General features: G+C 42.8%; 1 protein-coding gene across 2 annotated transcripts in view; it reads left to right on the top strand.

Moving 5' to 3' along the window:
* SLC1A2 (solute carrier family 1 member 2) overlaps nucleotides 1-17,506 on the top strand; it is a 137,746-nt gene that overhangs the window by 10,902 nt on the left and 109,338 nt on the right. The window contains exon 1 of one of the 2 annotated variants that reach the window (XM_073216403.1): nucleotides 4,776-4,797. The exons of the other annotated variant lie outside the window; for it this stretch is intronic. The gene's annotated coding sequence lies outside the window, so the exon portion shown is untranslated. Of the gene's footprint in view, nucleotides 1-4,775; nucleotides 4,798-17,506 lie in introns of those variants that run through there. 2 annotated transcript variants of the gene reach the window in all.

Here is a 17,506-nt window from a genome sequence, read left to right as displayed (position 1 = left end):
GAACACTTTTGTACATAATCCAAGGTCTTGTAGATTATACCTCTGGGGGTACTCCCCGTTTTTTTCTCTGCTTTCTGAGATCAGGATGTTGATTATCTATGTGTTTTTTTATTAGTACAACTTATTTCAGATGGCTTGATTTTAGGGCATAGAAGGTAAACAAGCCAACATTTAAAATTTCCTTTCCTTCCATGATTTTAAGGTTTTCAGATCTATTATTTACTTGACAGATAGAGATTGTGAATGTTTCCAGTGTTTGGGTAAAGACAACACTGATTGTATTCAATCTACATTTAGAAAATACATTTTGTACATAGACTATAACTATCAGCCAAATAAAGGGGCATGCAGGATTCACTATCTGCTGCCAAAGGAATTATTTTAGCAAAAACGTTCAACTTTTTGTCCTCTGGATCACTGGCTTTTTTCCCAAAATGAAAGCAAACAGATGACCCACTCTCCCTCCCCACCCTGCCACAGGTGGATTACTGAAAAATAAAATTAAACAAAACGACCCAAACTTCAAATATTACAGAATGGCATCAAGTAAAGAAGTAAAAGGGTATCCTACCTCAATCCTTTTCTCTAGAAATGCTCATTTTTTTGGTCTGTCCTTTGACACACTTTCCTATGTCCATTAAGCATCCTGTTCTTAATATGCAAATTGTATCATCTTATACAGACTATTCTACAATCTGCTTTTCACTTAATACCTCTAGGTATGTATGCATGTGTTATGTATATATCTGATAATAGTCCACTGTATGGTCATACAATCACTGATTTAACTAGCCTCTGATTGGGAGACATTTAGGTTATCTCCAAGTCCTTGTTATAATAATGTTGGGTGGACTATGAATGGTGTAAGGGTGAAACAGGTCCTAAGACCAGTTATGATTCAGGTGACAGCAATGATTCAGGCGGGAGGTAATGGCCCAGATTAGGACATAGGAATGCATATGTATTACCAGATTCCAGGGATATTTAGAAGGACTCAAGTGACCAAGCACATGTGGCAGGTGAGTAGGAGGGAGGCATCAAGCTATCTCTAGGATTTCTGGCGTGAGCAAATGGAGGTGGGGTAAAGTGCAAAAAAGGAATTCAGAGAAATGGCAGGTTTAAAGGAGAATATAATGAATTTGATTCATCATACTGAGTTAGTTTTTGTTGGGACACCAGGTGAAGGTACTGACTGAGCAGCTGGATGCATAGGCATGGGTTGTGGTGCCACAGGCTATGGAGAGGAGAAGTTGAATAATACGAGTGCTGGAAAGTGGCCACTGGATCTATCAATTTCAAGGCCATCACTGACATGTGCCAGAGCAGGGTCAGCGAAGTGGTAGCTACTGCTGCTCTTTTGGGGTGAGTTGAGAATGGGTGGAGAGTGGTCTGGACAAAGAGGATGGGTCTTAAGGTGGGCACAAACAACCATAGGTGTTGGAGGAACTGAAAATCAGGAGGCTGTGAAGCTTCTAGTAGAGCGGTGACTGTTGTATGGGCCAGTGTGACGGCTGTGGCAAAGGAGAGAAGAGGCCAGACTTAAGGTACATTTTGGAACTAACACTGAAGTGAATGTAATTTTTTTTTCAATAGTGACAATCAAAAGGAAGGTGGGAATAGGAAAGTAGATACAGAGGAGATTGCATTTTGTTTTATTTGTTTTAATTTTAGTGATATGAGCATGGTCATAAAGGGAAGGTTTGACTAGTGATGGGTGGTCTTGGGTACCCTTTGTGGAAGAAGTGATGCTGCAAAGAAGCAGAACCTGAGGGTAACCCATTGCTTGCTTTGGAAGTTCCTCCGGGGAAGGCAGAGCAGCTCTGGGAGTACTTGGCCTAAGCTTCCTGCCATCCTCCCATTGGATCCCTGTGTAGGGAAGGATAATTCAAAACGGATGGGGAGGAAAAGGTGACTGCCTAGACTGCCAAACCTCACAGTCCACCCTGGTGGTGCATAGAGTGATAGACAGAGCAGCCAGCGGGCACTGGATGGATTTTATAGTGATTGTTATTATCATTATTATTATTATTATTCGTAAAATTCACCTTCCAGAAGCCTTTCTAAGTCTCCCTAGCTGGACTTCTCTTTCTCTCTCCAACCCTTCATTTGTGAAACTGCATGGCTTGTAAACCTTCCTTGGACTCATTCTTGATTCCTGTTCTTTCAGCCATTCTTTCTCCTTGTATCAGTCCTTGGATAACTCCCAAAGGTATATTTCTAGCTCAGACCTTTTCTCCAAGCTCCAGATTTATACCTTCAATATTTGGCATATTCCTTTGGGCAGTCATCTCTAGATTACTGTTGTTACAATGAACTCTTGATACAATCCATCTAGATATCCAAAGCCAGAAATTTAGGTATTGCCCCTGATTTTTCCTCCTTCATCAGCCCCAACCTACAAGCTTTCTCAGTTTTAGTTCTAAAATGTACCTTAAGTCTGGCCTCTTCTCTCCTTTGCCATGGCCGTCACACTGGCCCAGACAACAGTTATCGTTCTACTAGAAGCTTCACAGCCTCCTGATTTTTGGTTCCTCCAACACCCTATGGTTGTGCCCACCTTAAGACCCATCCCCTTTGTCCAGAACACTTCCTGTCACCCACCTACCACCATCTTCAGTTGCCTGGCAGCCTCTTATCCTGGAACACCCTTTCATTTTCAGCTTAAATGTCATTTCCCAGAGAGGTCTTCTCATCACTTCACGGAAAACAGATTTCCCTATCATAGTCTTGCCTCATTCCCTGATTTGCTTCTGTCATGGCATCAGTTACAATTTTTAAATATTTTATTGATTTATCCTCCTGTTGGTATTTACCTCCCTCACTGGGATATAAGCACTCTGAGTGCTGGTTCACCCTTGCATCCCCCTAGACTCTGACGCTGGATACTTAGTAAGCATTTATGGATTGAATACTCACACACTTCAGCCTGGAGATGTAGGAAAGGCTTCTCAGAAGAGGTGACAGTTGATCTGGGTCTCTTCCAGCAAGTTTGTCCGCATTACATTTTGTTCAGACCTTCATTATAACAGTGTGCTAAGTAATTTCTTGTCTCTCTGCTCACAATCCTGGTATCTCTGAGGATCAGGACCATACTAGTTTCTCTGTGCCCCAACCTATTATCACAATGCATGGTAATGTAATTGAATTGTCTGCCTTGGGAGCGAGAGAGGCAAAGGCATAGAGAGGACAGAAGCAAATGGTTTTAAGGGGGCAACAGGGCCAAAGTTGAGAAAACATGTCCTTTGGCTCACTGGGACATGTTGTCTTTTTAAGTTCTGGTGGTCAGTTGAACTTCCCTGCCCAGCAGGCAATGACCAGACTTTTGACTGCTAAGGGTTGATAGGGTTCTGGGAGGTTACAAGAATAATTAGTTGGGCAGAAGCTAAAAATGTATTTGTCATAGTCAGTCATGTTCCCATCTTGCTGAGAAAGATCATGGACTCCTGTAACTGCTGTTGTTTTGAAATCCAATGAAGTTTATCAGATGAGACGTTTTGAGCTTCTTCCCTCAACCTGCCCCCATTTTTCCCGAGACAGCCTGCCTGTTCTCAGAATGATGTCTTTTTATTCCTTTTCCTTGTTCCTTGTGAAGAAAAACAAGGAGAAGCGAGCATTATTTGATATTCAAATACAAAGAAGAATTTAAGTTAAAGATGATGTTTAACTTGCATCAGTGAATAAAATCCAGGGCTCAACAATTCAACTGCTTGTAAAACTAATTTAGAAAAAGAAAAGTTACCAGAAGCTAACAACACTGTTGTTTAATTGATACTTTTTAACTTTTACAGAGATTCTGAATGTATTTAATCATTCCCAATAGAATTCTCTTGTTTGGCTTCCTATTGGGTGGGATCAGAAGAAAGAGTCATGGGTCTAGAAATAAAGTCTTGTGTTTGGTACATGTGTTTTCTGGTAACCTAAATAAAAATGTTCAGTATTTGTCTATTTCCTGATATGGAGTGCTTTTCTGGAGTTTTCTGGCGGCAGGGCATGTTGAGGGGTATTTGTTGTATCGTAGTGGGAAAAGAGAATAAAGACTTGGCCCAGTATCTTCTTTCTTGACTCTGGGTGAGAATTCTGTGTTTGGATGAAGGGCCAGTTTGTGGAACCCCCTTCCTGAGCCTTATGAGAAAGTCTTCAACTGAAACTACCCTCATCATCCTTATGACAAATGCTGGATTCTTCCTAGATTCAGAGCCAGTGCATTCCAACTGCTGTTCTGGAGCTGAAAGTAGAATCAAAAGAGAGGTGTGGTGTTTTCTCGTTCCCTCTGACATCGAAGTCGTTGTTAGCTGTGAGAGCTGAGCATGCTCAGATCGTGTTTTCACCTTACTGCTTTCTCTCACCCTCTGAAGACTCAATGGGCTTCCAGAAAAGTAAACTCCAGATCTGCACACGCAAACCACACATAATGTTTCAGCATTAGAAAGACCAAACCAGTTTGTCCAGAAGGGGGCACCGGGTCAGTTTCTTGCTGCTCTGCAGCAAAAGCAAGAAGCCAGATTGCCTCTGTCCCAGGCCAGTCACAGCTGTTGCCTTGGTTTTTAAGAGGGGAAGCCTTACTGCTTTGATTATTTACATTCCAAGTGATCTGCAGTTGTTAAATCAACTAGGGGACCAGAGCGCACTGGAGCCCAGGGAGCACCTGGGACCGCGGCACTGGGATTGAGAGTGAGTTGACAGCAGTCACCATTTACCACTCGGCTCCCGGCTCCCTGTCCTCGTTCTCATCCTCCTGGATTCTTCTTGAGAGGCATCAGCAGAGTTCAAACAAGATTTGCTGGTTCCAGAGCTCGGGTATGTCCCACCTGGTTTTGTCTGGTTATTGACAGACTTTGGAAAGTGAAGGGGCAGCCATGGGGAAGAAGAGAGGCCTTCAAAAAGGGAGAAAAAAGACCCTGGAGGGATTGAAAAGTACACGTTGAAAGGGTTGGAAAGGCTCCAGAATAAGCAACACGAGAGTGGAAAGATGAAAACAGGTATTTCTCTTTTTAAAATGACTAACCAGCCACCCAGAAGTCTATTTAGCTGGTGTTCCAACCCAATTCAGAGCAGACAACAAAATTAAAATTAGATGTGAAAATGCTGTACTTTTGTTACCAGGCACACCTCCTTAGGAGTCAGAGACTTATCCATGTGTCCATGTTTGTCCAAAGAGGACTTCCCTCTTCGCCTCTGAGCTGAGCTTCTGAGGCCAGCCAGCAAGATGAAGATGCTCCCATGTTTTCAAGGAGCCAGAAAATCACACTCCATCCAGCTGTGATTCTAGTGTCTCGTTAGGAGCATTTTATTTATTATTTTTGTTTTAATGATTGTGGCTCTTAATCCCCTTTGCCTATCTCACCCATTCCCCTATCCTCTCCCCTTCTTCATAATAAAGGGCCTTGCGTTTTCCTTTTGTGCTGGGCTCCACAGATTACGTGGCCAGTCCTACAGGGAAACCAGGCATACGCAGGCCGGTATGAAATACTATTAACAGTGATGAAGTGGATAACCTTCAGAATATCTGATCTCTTAAAGTGTACTAGAATATTCCAATAGTGAGATATTTTGCATAAAACAGCTTCTCAGAGCCAGTGTTGCACAGTGGTTAAAGGTGTGTTTTATACTCAGAAAGACCCAAGCAAAATTTCCTAGTCCACCCCTTAACAGCAGTATAACTTCAGGGAAGTTAATTAGCCTCTCTGAGACTCAGTTTATTCATCTGTTAAATAGGGACAAAATCACCCACCTGATAGTGTTTTGGAAGTATGAAGGCAGGACGTGTGTAAGGCAGAGGGCATAGTACCTAAAATATAGAGGACACCCTGTAAAGGTGACTGTCATTCTTCCTGGAATAGCATTACTGTGTTACTTTCAGCCTGCTAACTTAGGTTAAGTTACCCATCAGTCTTCTGATTTTGCAAATTAAGTTGCTAACACTTGGGTACCTACCCACAGGTCTGTTTGCTAACTCTTTCTCATAGAGCCACAAGTGATAAGATTAGAAAGTAGGTCCTGGACTTCTTTGATCTTATGAGTGGTATATTTGTACTAGCAAAGGTTTGTATGGAGATTTTTCTCTTAATGTACTTTTAATTCTTGAGCTATTTTTACTCACAACACCTCTGACTCAAAATGGTGGTTTTTTCCCACCACGTCTCCAACTCACTGATGCCAGCTGGGTATCTGTCTTGCCAGTGGGTTTCAGCCCCAGGCAAGTTTACTATGGATTCAGTGTGACCAAAGACATGACAGTAGAATGTTCTTGGGGTGAAAAGGTTATATCCAACTTTATTTCCACAATGGCAGGTCAATCACTAAAATCCCGTCCACTCAGAGCGAGTGTGTGTGCAGCAGGCCGGTCTCTGCCTCGGGGCCTCTCTACCCCCGCAGCCATCTCAGTCTCTGTCCTCGGTGCTGCCACCACTCCAGTCTCCTCTCTGCTCTCCTGCAGCCCTGCAGCAGTGCTACCGTGTCACCCAGAGCACTGGGTGAAGCTCTTTGTATAGAGTCAATAGCAACGTACTGCCCACACCTGTGTAGTGAGCTAGCCAACCAGAGCCAGGTGAGAATCCTGGCCACAGGAACCTTCACTTTATCCACAGTGTCCTATACAATTCAGTTCAATTCTGACACTGTCTACCTGGAGTTAGTATCAGACTCCGTAAGTTAAGGGCTCAGTCCCATGAGACTGTCCCACTTCAGATACCAGTTGGGAGCCTAGGTTGTACTTCTGACAGGCTGTAAATTCAGAGGATCTCCACAATCCCTCCTCAGGTTTGATAATTCACTAGAATGAAACCGAGAACTCAGGGAAGCAATTTATTGATGTTTCCCAGTTTGTTATAAAAGATGTAATTCAGGAACTGTCAAGTGGAAGAAATGCATAGAACAGGGTATGGGGGAGGCAGCATGGTGTCCTCACTGGGTGCAATGCCATCCTAGCACCTTAATGTGTTCCCTAGCCAGGAGCTTCAGAAGCTCCTGAAGCCATTGTTTAGGGGTTTTTGTGAGGTTTCATTACTTAGGCATGATTGAGGAAATCACTGGCTGTTGGTTATTAACTGAAACTCCAGCTCCTCCCCTTCCCAGAAGTCGAAGGATAGTGTTGAACATTCCAAGCCTCTAATAATAATGCCTAGATCTTTCTGGTGACAGCCCCCATCCTGAAGCTACAAGGGATGGAAACCCCAGCCACCAGCCTCATTAGCCTACAAAAGATACTCTTATCACCCTGCGGAGTCCTATGGTTTTGGGAGCTGGTACCTTCCAAGATCCAGGGACAAAGACCAAATATTTATTTTTTATCATGTCGCTATCTTATAATATCATGGTCTCACCAAGCAAGAAATGTCCTGCTCCCTATCCACCCATCTGTTTTGAAATTGTCTGAAGATAAGGCAGATAGAACAGATTGTTTCAGGAGGTGTTGGCAGAGAGACAGGGGATTGAAGAGGTACTCAGACCTGGGTCAGAAGGCCACCAGGCAGGGGTGTGGTGGAGGGCAGGTTAGCCTTGGAAGGGGGGGGTGGGCAGGTGATGTTGTTTTTCTCTAACATAGAAGGTCTGCGATTTCCTTCCTCTGTGAAGTTACCCTCATCAACTCCATCAATTGGTGGCTCAAGATTTCCAACACCTTCAACCACCTGAAAGCATCTCTGTGGGTGTTGGATTGGTAATCCCACTGTAGGTGGCCAAAAACATGAATCAACATTATAATTTTACCAGGAGCTGTTATATGGGATAAAAGGAACCTGTGTGTGCTATAGAAAAGAATGCTGTACTTCCAAATAAAACCTAAAAAATTATATGCAGTGGGGTACTTAACATTTTCTGTATGATTATTTTGAAGGAAAATTGAGTAGTTCCTTCAGGGTGAAGGGGTCTACATGGGGAGAATGGTGATTAAGGGAGCAGGGGGAAAAGGAGAGGGGAGTACTAAGGATATGGCTAAAGGTCAGCGTGGTTGGGTTTGCTCTTTCCCGGATGGCAGGAAGAGATTGTGGCTGAAATTTTTATTTTGTAAGTAATTTGTTGGCCAATGCAAATAAACTCTCCTGAATGAAGTTCCTCCTCCAGTGAGGTGTGACCCAGCCAAGCACAGGTTCTGCAAGGCTAGTGTGATGCTCTTTGTGCCCTTCAGGAGGCTCTGAATGGGGTCTCTCTAAAATGCAAGGTGCTCTCTCCTCATCTTATGCATTCCACAGCCCCATGGAGCTGTAGGAAGCTAAGCCTTCTGTGGCTTAGGGTAGGACTTGGCCTTTATTAAGCTCTCTTAAGATTTGGTAACTCACATCACCTCTCTGAGAGAGGCAGGCAATGTTTTGTATTACCTGACAAACTGAGGACACCGGATCTACTTGAGCAGGCTTTACTTAATGCAGCGGGAGTTGCTGTAGGCTTCACATCCTTTGAACTACTCACCATGGGTAGCACTTAAAATTCGGGCTGTATTTCCTTGGCCAAACTCAGACCATATTTTTGTTCCATTCCCTTTGAAAGAGAGTGGTTAGTGCATGTGAAATTGCATTGGAAATGAATGCCGAATAGGCTTCTATGTCATGTTAAGGATAATAAGGTGTTTCCAATTGTTGCCATGTACTCAATGTTCCAGAACATTTGGCCCCACCCCCTCATCATCCTGAGGCACATAGTCCCATAGTCAAAACAAGTGGAGAGACCTGGGTTTTGATCCTTGCCCCACCACTGGCTTCTGGACCGGGAATCTAGGCATCACATCATATAATATGCTCTGAGAGTTTTGCAAATTGGGAGAAAGAAGAAAATGAGTTACCTCCTCCTAATGTCAAAGACTGTGGCTCAGGCATGTGCTGAGCTTTCCATCGTCTGGCCCAGTGTGTGAACTTCAGAAAACATGTTCACCTTTAGGCTTTACCTGTGTTCTTCTCTTCACCTTGTGCCTCCACTTCCAGGATTCTGGCTATTCTGGGGTCCCTGATCCTGTTTTTGTCCCGTGACATGATGCTACTTCCTCTGCAGTTGGTGGAGAGAGGTGGGGAAAGCCAAATTTCCCTTAGCTTCCTTGCACCTTAATGCTTTGGTGCCTTTCACATACAAGGGTGTGTGAGTACTGAGACTTTATCAAAGATATGAGAATAACAGGAGGGAAAAATGACTTAAAAGAGACCAGTGTAAAAATGACTATTCTCAGTCCTTAAGAAAAAAATCATGACTTTTGACAGGAAGTCTCCTGAGAGATTTATTCTGGGTGGTGGCTTGAGGTCTGAACTCAGAGGACCTCCCCTTTCAGCCCCCTGGGCACGCTGCATGCCCTTTTGGAACCCCCACTCCTGCCCACAGGGAACTGGGTGCTGCCCTTGGAGCTCCTCTGCCCTCCCTGCTCCAGGATAGCTCAGAAGTATTTACCGGGTGTTCGTGAACTGGGCAGTAATCCCCGTGGGGGAAGGCACTCTCTCTGACCCCTGTGAGAGCTCACCTCCTCCTCGGTCTCTGCAGTCCCCTGAGCAACATAGCCCTGGCCCAGGCTTACCACACCGGGCTCCTGGGCTCCCAGGACGACAGTGGTCCTGGGGGCAGTGTCTGCTCCATACCTGCTGAAGAGAGAATTGTTTTTCTCAAAGGCAAAGTCTCCTGCAGCTGTGTCCTCTGCGCACCACAGAGGGCAGCTTGAGCTTTATTACACATCATCCTCTCCTGTCCTGCAGCTTCTGTATCACGCCCAGAGGCTTACCCATGCAGCAGAAATGGGACGCAGTACTGAGCCTCTCCAAGCCCTGGGGACGTTTGGCTCCCATCACTCCCACCAACTAGATCAGAATCCACAGGTGTGAATTTTCCTGGCATTCCATCCCATTCTTTGCTGGTGGGATGGTGGCCTTCCAGCAGGTAAAGAGGAATTGAAGGTGAGGCAGTGGCATGAACTCTCCAGGGAGGAGAGGGGATCTGACCACTTGGCTCGTTCTGACTTTTTCTGCCCAGTCAGTCATTTTCTATAGACCAAGTTCATGCTCCTTTGACTGAAGTTAAGCAATTTTTATTTTTCATCAGGCGAGTTAAATTAGCTATTTGTACAAAGTGGCCTTTGACTCCAGCAGGCCCAGGCTGCCTGGTCTGCACAGCCGCCAGCCAAGGGCATGCCCACCATGGAGGTGCAGAGCCATGTGGCACTTGAGCAGCAGGTGAGGGTTTGGAGACCCCACTGATGTTCCTCTGGGCCTTCCACACCTGGCTGAGGGCGTATTTGAGGACAAAGTGTGGATCTCAGGCCTTCAGTGTAGTATCATGAATAAACCAGAAGACCTCTGCAGTCCGTAGAATGGAAGGATCATGTTCTAGGGTCCTTCTACAAGACAGACTTTACCTTTCCAAACAATTTAGACCCAGGTGTCATAATAGGTAGATAGTCAGACAGGAGCAGGGAAGCGGGAGGAGGACTTTTGGGCAGTGTGCACCTTCGGCTACGAACGTGCTTACATTCTACAAATTCCGTGTAAGCTGTTCTTGTGGGATGTGGAGAGAGAATATAGATAACACACTAGCCCAAACCAGCTAGTTCCAAAGTGGAGGAGAAATTGACCTAAACTTCACCTCCAAAGGCATTATCATATTAAAAATCACACCTCTCCATTATTAGCATAGCAAAAATCACACCTCCCCAGCCATGACAGTTCCCATGGGAACCAGAGTAAAAAAATCCTTTGGCTCAGAAGTGAGTGTGGAGCAAGCCCAGAACTCCAGGAAGACTCCACCTGTTGTTCCCTGTGAAACCTAATCTCACTCAGTGAATATACATCTCCCTTCATAGAAGAAAGGCTCCCTATTGTTCTAGGCGCAACCCTCTCTCGGTCTGCCTGGGCCCCAATCTCCAGGCACGCACTGTCTCCTTTCTTTTCAACTCTGAATCTCCAAATAAACTCTTAATGGTTCTGTGTCCATTCTCAAATTCTTTCTCACAAGGAGACCACAGACTTGTCTCCCGTAACACTGGGGTCAAGGTTGGGATCTGTTCAGACGCTGGGGCAGGAGTTGGTGATAGAAAGGGAGGAAGCTTGCAAATTGTGATGAGAGGAAGAGCTTGATTGAAAGAAGTCTTCTTTCACGAGTGGACTGGAGAGTGCTCGGCCATGGTTGCAAAAGCGTCTCAAGGGCCGTGGGACCACCTCTAGCTATTCCCAGGGGAATAAAGCCACATGGGAGGAAGAGGAAACTGTGAAAGAAACACAGGATGAAAGGGAGTCTCTATTCTCTCCCATCTTTTAAACCCAGAGCATTTTAGGGAAACAAACCTTTATAATGGCTTTTTAATATCCATTAGCCATTTTAAGATGCATGTTTTATTCATTAAATGTTTTCATTTGGTTAATTTTGGCTCACAAATCACTAAAGGGAATATTCAAAGCTCAGAGGAAACGTGGTTGGTAACTTTTTAAAAAAATGTAAAACATCCTTTACATTTTGTTTAAATGCCTCTTTCTGTGATCAAATCCTAAATTGATTAAAGGCTTAGCAATGAACACCAATTTTTGAATTATTTTTGCCATTTCTGCTCAGAACAGTAAGGCAGCAGAAAAAATGTAAGGGTAGGCTGCAGATACAGTGGGTCACTTGCAGCCATCAGACTTTGAAGTGACCAGGGAAAGGACTCCTGTATTAATTAGCTGTTGGGTAGAGGCAAGATTAGGGGCTGGGCTGGCCTCTGTCTCCAATGGGGCAGCTTTAGAAATCAGGGGTGTCCCATGGAGTTTCATACAGATCCCCAGCTTAAGTTGCAGTAACATGTGGTACAATTCATTGAGTTAACAGATGCCTGTAAAGTGGCTGGCTCCCTGCCAGGTGTTAAAGATGGCTTTCTGCTAGTCACTTGGATATAGCCACCGTCTGGCAGCCCCGTGGGAGCACAGCAGCTCGGGGCCCTGGAGGTAACATGTCTTAGTCTTCTGCTAACTACTGTCCTCAAGTCCTGACAAAAACCTTAGTATGGGACACGTGGCACCAAGAAAGAACTTGAGATGCTTGAATCTAAGACCAACTAGCTACTGGTTCCTTCAGGTTCCTCTTCTAGCCCTACTATAAAGTACAGATAATAGCATCTACCTTGTAGGGCTGTAGTGAAAGTCGTCTGTGGTTTGCATAGTGCTGGAACAAATAGATGCACAAAAATGAATGTGGCTCTTTTAAAATATGTTATCATTCAAGTACAGTTGTGCTTATATCCCTTTGACCACCTAAGACTGAGCCTTTTGAGTTCTAGAAAATCTTCAAGCTGTATTAATGGTACACTTACGCCTCCTCCTCCAAGCACACATGTGCACCTCACTGCTACCAAGTGTTCCAGAAAAGGAGATCCTGAGAATGCCAAGCCTGGCCAGAGGCTGTGAGGGACTCAGGGCATCCCCCTGACAGGCGGCTTTTCCAAGCCCCTCCACCAACTGAGAAAAGTCTGGGAGCCTTTAATGTAGGCTGTTGAGAGTTTGGCCTTGGGAGCTCAAGATCTCTAACATGTCTGGCCTAGCAAGCAGAAACAGTAGGAATAACAAACTCAGTAATCATAAATACTCTTTGGCTCTGGGAATTCCTAACCTTTAGAATGGGATTGCCCAGCCGGAGCCCTGACCCAAAGCAGAGGTGGCAGCTTCCTCCGCCCACTGCTGAGGACTTCACCACCCTGGACGCAGGGAGGCGCTGCAGCCCCACTTTTCCTGAAGCACGGAGGGAGGCCGGCCCCGGGTTTCCTGACTGCTTCTTGAAAGATCCCAGATTTCCTTAGTATTTGCATGACTTCACATTCTCTTTGCCTTCCTATGTGGCGATCAATGCACGGTTGGCAGTGACCTATAACAACAAAACGGAAAATTTGCTTCTGTAACTTCTTAAAGCTTAAAGCATTTACAAGCAATACATTATCATTGTAACAAAAATTTAGAACTATCCATCAGCAGAAAAGGATTCCACACACCCCTTGACAAGTTTTCAGCACACTCATGCACTTATGCGCAAAGAAACAGGACCCTTCTAAGTGATTTTTATTTGTTCACCAAAATAGGGGATCACTCTGTAAACTGTTTTCTTATTTGCTTTCTCACTTAGGCTTCCCAGAAACTTTTTCAGTCTTTCCCTCACAATTTTTTTTTTCAAAGTGACTTTGTTTAGATATCTGGGACCATCAAGTCTGAGGTTTAAAGCCCTAAGACATTAGAATCGAAAATGAAAAACAAGGTGTCTTAATGAAAATTCCTAATTGAAGTGAAGAAAGGCTTAAAATGATGATAACATTTTGCTTATTTCAAGAGTGGGGTCTGAGCAGTATTTATTTGCATTGCGGATCGAAGGCAGGCCACTTTTCCTGAAAGAGCAGTTACAATCATTAAATGCCCTGAGGAGAGACCTTCCCCAAACCTGTCCCCATTTCCTTCGGCACTGGTTGGCAGTCCGACGGTCTGTTTGGTTCTCCCAGCTACAGAGATGGGATTTAACGCCACATCTCCCTAGGAAGGGGTTGTTTGGAGGGGGGCAGTCAATGCACTCTAGGTAGAGAGATAACCCAGGCCTCGTTGTCAGACTGGCATGGGTTCAAATCTCAGCTCTGTTACTTGCTGCCCAGCTGAGTGACCTTGGGCCAATTACTTAATTGTTCAGAGCTTCATTTCTAAAATGTGGCATTAAACTTCTCTTGCAGGGCTGTCATCGGTATAAGGTCAAGTTTGTATATATGAGATATATATTTGTATATATCATATATATAAAAACTGGCACAGTGATTGGTAAGAGTTCTGTTAGAAGTTAGTGAAATTTTTTCTGCAAAGGGCCAGATAGCAAATACTTTAGGCTTCGTGGACTGTACACCTCTGTCAGAACTACTCAGTATGTAAATGAAGGAGTGTGGATGTGTTCCAATAAAAGTTTATTTACAAAAACAGATGGCAGGATGGATTTGACCCATAGCTTATTGACCCTGCTCTAGTTGAGTGCTGTCCAATAGAAATATAATGTGAGCCACATATGTAATATATTTTTGCCTAGCCAGAGGAAAAAGTAAAGAGAAACAGATGAAATCAGTTGTAGTGATACACTTTGTTTACTTCCATTTGTCCAAACTACTATTGCTTCCACATGTAATCAATATGAAAAATAATTAATGAGGTACTTTTATTTTTGGTATTATTTTTAAAAACCTGCTGTGTATTTATTTTAAACTTATGGCGCCTCTCGTTTCATACTAGTCTCAGTTAAGGTGCTCGATAACTGTATTGGACAGCACAGTGCTGCTTCTCAGGTTTCAGGTCTTAACCAGTGGGTCAAGAAATCAATTTATTAGAAAAAGCCAAATTTAAAAAATGAAATAGAAGAGGATGAAAACTATCAGAATATATTGCATACAGAAAGGATTTGAGTTGTTTCCTACAGTTTTGTGTATACATTTGTGTGTTGTGCATGCTTGAGTGAGGGTATTTGCATGTAAGTGTGTGCTGGGTCATGATGAGAAATGTAAGATAGATATATTTCTTCCTGTGGGTTGTTGTCAAACATGTTTGAAATTCAGTATTTCATATATGAAATTCAAGGGTTTTTTGTTTGTTTTTATAAATCAGGTTAACTGTGCTGTTTATCTTCTTCCTGACTCAGGCTGTGTCAGCTATCTGTTGATCAAATGAATGAATGTCGAAAACCAGCCAAACCAGTTACTAAATGTCATGCTGACCATTTAAAAAGTACAGATCAAAATTCCAAGCTTTAAATTTTGAATACTGAGTTTCAAAAAATCCTCACGTTACAGATAGCCATCTGAAACCCAGAGAGGTAAGATGCTTGATCCAGACCCCAGACCTTAGCAGCGGTTTGGGGTGAGAATGAGGAAATCCAGGAAATCGCACTGGAGAACAGCTTCCTCACCTGCTGGGACTCCATCTGTACAGGTGAACAGTAACCTGGGTCAGTTCACCCAATGATTTAAATGTCCTAAGTCATTTTTGCTTGGAACTTCTGAATATATGAAACAAAAGTTAAGGAGATATTGCTTTAAACTTTTCATTCTCTCCTTGCTTCTTCCATTGATTCTTCCACAGAGTTTCCTGAGCACCCAAAAGCAGGTGGGGATTCAGGCTCTGTGCTCAAACAGCTGACAACCCAGAGGGTGGGTTATCTTCCTGTGAAAGTATGTCTAAGCTTATTTGGAGTGAAGTGGAGAAGAGCTTGTTGTTGTGTCTGGCTTGAAATTCCATGAAAGATGAAAATAGGAAATTGATCAAACTCACTTTTTTTCTTTTCTTCTTCTTAGCTATGTGGTGAAAGACACTTTAAATAACTTCTACAGAAAAAAAATATTTAAGGTCCATTTTACTGGAATAAATTCTAGATGAATCTCACTCCCTAATTAGATTCAGTTTTCTTCTTTTCCACCAAGATTAGTGTGTAGAAAGAACATAGGCTTTGCATTCAGGCTGACTTGGGTACAAATCCTGCCTGCACCACTTGTCAACTGTGAGATGTAGCCATGGTCTCCAAGACTCAGCTAGCTTCCTCACTTGTGAAATAGGGGTAATAATTTTGGTCTCATATGGTCATAGTAAAGATTAGTTGGGGGAATATATGTTAAGAGAATGGAAAGTTTAAGTGTGGAAAAATGCTTTCATATATACATTTTTCCTATGACTGAGTTTTCATAATAATATAGTGAATTGAGTATGGAAGAAATGTTTTTTTCACTTCCTCCTCCTTCCAGTAGGGTGCAGTGTGAAGCCGAGAAATGCGTTCTGTTTCCCTTGTCCTGATATTTAATGACTTACTGCATATTTAAGATATCTTTTCTTCACCCCTTCACATCTCACTCTCACATATATGCAATTTATGTCAGGAATTCAACATTCATGAAATAAGGGACACAGTTTTTGGACACTTTTTTAAAAAAACAAATAAGGACTTTGAGTTGTTGTGAAAGCTGAACACTCTTCTATCAGTTATGCAGAAGTGAATTATTAATAAATTTTGTCCAGGAAATTGTCAGTAAACACACCCATTGTCCTCAAGAGAAAGGTAATATGGCTCTGGTAGCAAGAGCGGTCAGAGTACTGGGAAAGCCGGATGTGCTGGTCTGTTCATCCCGTGCATGAGGAAGCCAGCCATTTGCATGGGATCCTCTTCAGTAGCCAAAGACCCTATGTTCCCAGCATTCTGGGTTACCTGGGTGCCTCTCTGAGCCACTTTTCCAGAAGCAGGATATTTAAGCTGGCACTTTTTTTCATTCCCAGAAATATTTGACCCACTACTACTCAGATCATCCTTCCCACAAATTAATATGGCCATCTACAGTGATGGCTTGACTAGGAACAAATTCATGTACCAATTTTACAAGATAAATGGGAAGCCTCTAGAAGATGAGAATATCAGAAAGTGTGTATTTGTGACTCATTGAGGTGTACATGGCTGCCCTCATTTTTATTTAAAAATACGAAGCACTGTATGTTAGCCATGGATAAGCTTCTCAGACAGGGTAATTTTTTTTTTTTTTTTTGGAGAGTATATCTATCTTTTTTTTTTTTTTTTTTGAGAGGGCATCTCTCATATTTATTGATCAAATGGTTGTTAACAACAATAAAATTCAGTATAGGGGGGTCAACGCTCAATGTACAATCATTAATCCATCTCAAGCCTAATTCTCGTCAGTCTCCAATCTTCTGAAGCATAATGAACAAGTTCTTACATGGTGAACAGTACAAGGGCAGTCATCACACAAACTTTCGGTTTTTATCACGCATTATGACCTATAAACAATCAGGTCAAATATGAATATTCGTTTGATTTTTGTACTTGATTTATATGTTGATCCCACATTTCTCCCTTTATTATTATTATTATTTTTATTTTTAATAAAATGCTGAAGTGGTAGGTAGATGCAAGATAAAGGTAGAAAACATAGTTTAGTGCTGTAAGAAGGCAAATGTAGATGATCAGATGATCAGGTGTGTGCCTATGGACTAAGTATTAATCCAGGCTAGACAAGGGCAGCAAGACATCCACGGATGCAGAAGATTTCTCTCAAAGCAGGGGGGATGAGGTTCTGAGCCTCACCTCTGTTGATCCCCAAATTCTCACCTGATGGCCCCCCTGCGACTGTGCCTGTCAGACAGGGTAATTTTAAGGCAATTAATTTAACTTTTCTGAGCCTCAGTTTCCACATATATAAAATGGGTTTAATAATAAAACCAAATCTTTTAGGGGTAGTTGTGCAGATAAATGCATTGAAAGTGTATGGCAAAGCTACTGGCATACAGTAAGCCCTTAATGAATTACTGTTATTAAAATGGTTGATCCCTCGGCTATGTATCAGTATTTTTCTCATCTTCAAATCTCCTAAAATCTGTTATGATATTCAACATACAACTTTTTAAAGCTGATTTTATTTTCATTTTCAACAATAAAAAGTTATTTTTTTCTGCTTTCTTTCAAAAGAAAAGGCTTAAAGTTGCTATCCAAGTAATAACATTCTGATGTCTTTTCTTCAGTGTTGAGTTTTGGTTTACACTAATACCCCTGAATTTCATTGAAT

Source organism: Manis javanica, chromosome 11 (genome assembly GCF_040802235.1).
Source record: "Manis javanica isolate MJ-LG chromosome 11, MJ_LKY, whole genome shotgun sequence".
Lineage (NCBI taxonomy): Eukaryota > Metazoa > Chordata > Mammalia > Pholidota > Manidae > Manis > Manis javanica.
The sequence above is the reverse complement of the archived record's forward strand: the minus strand, read 5'-3'. Positions and strand labels throughout refer to the sequence as shown.